The sequence below is a fragment of the Condylura cristata genome, unplaced genomic scaffold (assembly GCF_000260355.1).
Source record: "Condylura cristata isolate star-nosed mole 26May11 unplaced genomic scaffold, ConCri1.0 scaffold00007, whole genome shotgun sequence".
NCBI lineage: Eukaryota > Metazoa > Chordata > Mammalia > Eulipotyphla > Talpidae > Condylura > Condylura cristata.
Genome location: NW_004567108.1, coordinates 7990980 through 7996608, shown reverse-complemented (window position 1 = coordinate 7996608; position 5629 = coordinate 7990980). Strand labels below are relative to the sequence as shown.

The following is a 5629-nucleotide window of genomic DNA, read 5'->3' as shown; positions in this document are numbered from 1 at the left end:
GAACCCAGGTGACATGGACATCTCAGACTGTTCTAAAACAGGTTTTGTTTGTTTGTTTGTCTTATACTGTGGAGAGATGGCAATTATTGAACATTTTGAACAGATCTGTATTTTAATAGGAAACAATTGGAACTCACTATGCTTTCATACCTTCACTTTCCAAGTGAGAGCCTCATGGTCCAGGAACTCTGATATGTCCCTACAGATGTGAGAGCATAGCATGGGTGAACACCCATGTTCTAACACTTGTGTTCTATATCCGATGCTTTTCCTCTTCTTCATTGCAACACTCTGCAATTTGTGCACAGCGTGACTCTTAATTAATTACCACTGTTCTAAGCAGTCAATATAATTTAACCTGCTGTGTAAAATTCACAAGAAGCATGATTTTGAATATATTTATACATCTAAATCATTGCTATGCCTGAGATAGTCCTATCCATTTACCTAAACACACACCCATCTACCTAAAGCACAGTTGTGTGCATTTCCTTATATGCATATAATGTGCATATACATAGTATTTACATATATGACAATTTATATACACATATAGGCTAATGGTATCATGTGCATCTATTAGACATATCTGTAGGAATATATATGTAATTTTCTAAAATCACTTATGACCCTAAGTCTCAGCTAACAGCATTTGTCTATTAGGACTTGAGGGTTGGGAGCTGAGCTTTAAGGTGAGTCTGGTGATTCTAATTTCACTCAGGATTAAAAATCCCAACTCTGATAATATGCAGCTGGTAGAACAAACAAAAGCAAAGGTAAATGATTACAAACTGGGGTTTTGGAAAGAAAAGTTTTATAAAACTTGATTTCTGAAGTCTAATAGTTATGTTAACATTTAGTTTGCTAAACTGTGTATAGTTTCCCATACACAGTTTATGGGAAATTTAAATTTTTCCACGCATATCTCAGCTGATGATGTGGCTGTTCATCTATTTCCTATTTAATTTTTGGTGTTCTCTTTTCAAAATGAAGTCGTAAGTGTTGCTTCTCTTCATCCTTTGACCAATGATATGTGAGTCTGATTTACTTTTCAAGAGGATCTTTGCAAGTATTTCCAGCAAATTGTCAGTTCTGAAGAGCACTGCAATCAACTATTGCAAAAACAGAGAAAGCTAAAAAGATAGTTGTGTTTCAGTACATTGTTTAAAAGCAACAATTTGACAAGGACTGTTACAAAGAATTCCTGCCTGTTCTGTATGGACACATGACACAGCAAAACAGCCTCGAGATCTCTTCAAAAGGCACTTTTTGGAATGCTCAGTCTGGATTCTGGAAGATTGCTTGCAAATATTACTTTGTAACAGTCTGGTTGAGGGATTTTTAAACATATGCAGGATCTGCTGTATATGCATTTTGTTTCATAATGTTATAAGACCAAAAATCTTACTGATTAAAAAATGATGAACGATGAACTATCACTACTTGTAGGGAAGAATATTTATTCTTACCCCTTGTTTCTCTAGTGATGGATGGCTTGTTATGCAAATTTGCACCTCAGCTAATGTAAAGAATTTTGACCATTTTGGTCAAAATGGATTTTTGCAATATCCCATTTTCACTACATTTCCAAGGGATCCTCCTTCCATTCTTCTTTTTTTACTTCTAATTTTACTAGTTTCTGAACATCCACACATGGGAGTTTACAGAGTCAAAGGTTAATCTAGTCAATGTTGCTCACAAGGTGGGCGAAATCTTAACTAGGTACAGGAGATGGCTGACCCTAGCAAGCCCCAGATCGCCATGTTTCCACATGAGGCTCACATGGTCCTAAGGGTGGACACTCTGGTCCTCAGGCCCTCAGTTGAGCACATCTTCATGCAACCTATGACAGACACCCCCCCATCGCCTCTTGCTCAACTCCGGCAGGAGAAGACACCCAATCATGCTGAAGGCATCAATTGGTTTTGCTGGGAAGCCTCTTAGAAGTCAGGAAGAAGGTAAGGCCGTGGAATTATCGTAATAAGGGATGGCAGGGGCTTGAAAGGCAAATAGTAAACACATTCAATGTCTTATGTTACTGTCATAAGAATATTCTGCACATAGAGCTCAATTATAACCTCACACATACAAACACACAGACACATTGATAGTACCTGGATACAGCCTCAGTACAGTTCTTATGTAAGAGTTGTTTTTCCAGGTAAGGAATTGATAAAAAGAAAAGAAAAGAAGAAGGGAAAAAAAAAAAAGTCGTAGGAAATGGTGGAAGTTTGGCTTTTTGTTAGTAAAGCATCTCTTTTGTCATCATATTGCCTCTTTGTCTATCAATCTTTGATCCTTGTTCATATTTCAAACTGGCAGTATCTTGTAGTTTAAGCTGTTTGGACACTGGTTACAAACCAGAAACTTCTCAAACCTTGATTTTAATGAGAGTCATTATCACCTGTATTTCCGTGGTTTTAGTTAATGATGTTCCAAGCTTGATACTTTCTAGTTACTCACAAGAGTGGAAATGAGCAGGGTCTGTATGCTCTGTGCAGATGACCTGTTATCCATGTCCAGCCAACTGTACTGGGAAATTCCTACCTGTCTGTAACTTTCTAATAAGCAGTTGCTATGAAAGGTTTACAAACTACCATAGGTTTACTCAATATATGTATCTTTGCTATTAGACAGACTTATTTTCTATAAGCCACCTTGAATCACCCTGTTAGCAATTTTTGTTGGGTTTAGTAATCTGGAAATCTATTACTTAATAATGCCCATAGTGTTATAGGCAGAGAGATATCAAATTTAGCTGACATTCCGAATTTATATCATTGTAATGATATTTACTCTCAATGTTAATTAATGTCATTGCTTCTAATTCAACTAATAAGTAAAATCCATAGTAAAAAGTAATAACAGCAGTACACATGTTTTTTACTTAGGGCAAATATTAGTGGTGTTGACATTGGCTATGAGGGATGGTCATGAAGCATACTGGGAGATGTAAAATCTTTGAAAGTTGGAGAGTGAATAGACTTGGGAGTGACAGAACCGTGGGGGGATGAATGTATTGAACCTTGGGCCAGTTTTTGATGATAAGAAATTATGTTCTCACATAAAAATTCATCATGTGAAAAATGAGAAAATTGTAGGAAGATCAGTAACCCTCCAGAGGGAAAATCTTCTATAAACATGAGGTGTACATGTGTACAAAAAGGAAATTATCATAGATATATACCCAGGTGACCCTGAAATTCTGGTTTTAAAGACAAAGCTTTATTATAATTGGAACTTAATGTATGTTACCCAGAACAAAATATTTCAGAGACTACCTCATGGGAAACAGCAGTTCTTTAAATAAAAATTTAGTATACTGAACAAAGGTTATATGAACAGAGAAAAGTTTAATAATTATATCCCAGTTGCCTAACCTAAGGAGTATTTTCTCCTCATATATTTAAAATTCTCTTCTCCTGGGTAAATCTTTGTTTATTAAGAAGTTAAGCTAAAAATAGACTTAAATAATTCAGTACTTCCTCCAGAAATGAAAATGATAATCAAAGTGAAGAGGAGAAAAAGTTATTTTTATTGTATGAAGACTTTGCTAGTTTTTTAATATGTAGTAATTGTTAAGTTAATTAGAAATCAGTGAGCACATTAGCTTTTACTCTAGATGTCATCTTTTTCCTAATAATGGACAAGTACGGTTACATATATTCAAAATAAATAATATATGGCTTGTGCTATCTATACTAAATAGTTACAAAATATGAATGGTAATAGTAATTTCTGAAAATGTAAAACTCATTTTAGGACTAGCTTCTCATCAAGAGATAAGATCTATTAGTTCAATGTCTTTAGTTGTGTTATAGAATATTAATAATTACTATGGCAATGGACACAGAAGTGCTAAAACTTTCAGGGCACCTAATTCAATCTTTGTTAAAATGGCGTAGTCCTGCAAAGGACTAATGAATGCACTATGGTGATCTGTTCTTGGCAGGCAGGATTGATAATCTCTACAATCACCCAGTCTGTAATTATGTCCTCTCCTAAAAAGTAAATTGAAAATCAGTGGAAAAATAGCATTTTGGTGTAATTGAGATTATGTTTATTCACAGAGTGTTTTGTTTTCCTTATATGCTGCCAGACATCTGGATAAAGACTGAAAATTTCAGCAAAATATTAACATATTTCCAAGTGTCTAAGTGTTGATTGCATTTTATGTTTCACTCTAAACATTTGATGAAATTTAGTTTTATCTATAAACTATATATTGTGTTGCCGTGTTATCTTTGAAAAGATTTCTTCCTGGCTGTCGAAAGTTAGGTTACTGCCTGACTTGGAATGTAACCAGAGTTAGGTTACTGTCTGCTATTGAACAGGTGATGAAATTTTAGAATGGTCGGTGTTAAATAGTGTTGGCCACATTTAGTATTTGTGACCAATAATTGTGAGAATAGCAAAGGTCTCCTTAATAAATCATGTATTATTGGTGACCAGGTAGAGCAAAACGTTCTCTCTGATTCAATAAATATTTTTTACTTACCCACAATAAAATCAAAACCTAATTGTTAATTCATTAAAATTAAAAGTAGAAACTCTATAAGGGAATTACTGTCTTATTACAATGTAGCACATTTCTTTGAAGTTCTACTGATTAGGATAATAAAATGAGTGTAAACATTTGAAAAATAGGGGATAAATTATTTATTTTCTCTAACGATATAATTTATCATGCGTATCCCATGCCACTTTGGTGTGTTCAGAAAATGCAATGAGTAATTTATACAAAAATCTATTTTCTTTATTTTAACTTCTAAATGAAAATGAAGTGCATTCCATTCCTTTCAATTCAAGGAATAAAAGGAATAAAATAACATAACTGTAGTTAAGAATTTGGCACAGAATCTACAGGCAAAATTATAATGAAATGGAAATATATAGCTCTAGGTGAAAATCAACATGCTCTAGATGTAGAAAAATTATTACCAGTCCTACTATCATAAAAATTGTTTTCTCAAATTAATATATAAAATAAATACACCTTCTGAAGTAAATAAAATTATAGTAAGGTAAAATTATAATTTTACCTTAAGAATGTATATTCAAAAGCAACCACAAAATGGAGAAATAACTGTCAAGAGTATTGCTTTATTAGTCATCAAACATATCATAAATCTATCTCAAAATCAGTACTGTATGGACAAGAAAAACAAGTGAATATATGCTATTGTATGTAGTACTGTAAATGATTGTATATACTATTGTATATATTTTGATTTAATGAAAAAGATACATAGTGACATGAAATAGGAACTAGACCACTGATCTAGAAGTTTGAAGACTTAACATACAAAATTATAACAAAAAATTGCTGCTGAAAATTTAGGAGAAACTTAGAGGAAATAGTTTATGGGCAATAAAGAAGTAGGCAAATCTTAAAAAAGTTAGATTGGGGAACTGAGGTCTCTACATGAAAAGATAAACTGTAAATATTATATATAATTTTTTCAATAGATAAAATAGTGGGCATTTTAACTCTTGTAGGGTCTTGACTGTATAGTCAAGGGAAAGCGTGAAAATAGGTATCTTTTGATAACGTGAGGGGTAACTGGCCGTTTTCAATTATCACTTCATTTCCATTCTCCTTCACTTTTGTATACCCCAATAAAGCATA

The 5629-nt window shown here is 33.4% G+C and overlaps 1 protein-coding gene across 5 annotated transcripts in view; it reads left to right on the top strand.

Annotated features, from left to right (window-relative positions):
• The window catches only part of CDH18 (cadherin 18, type 2), a 658667-nt gene that overhangs the window by 250597 nt on the left and 402441 nt on the right, over positions 1-5629 (top strand). The window lies entirely within an intron of this gene.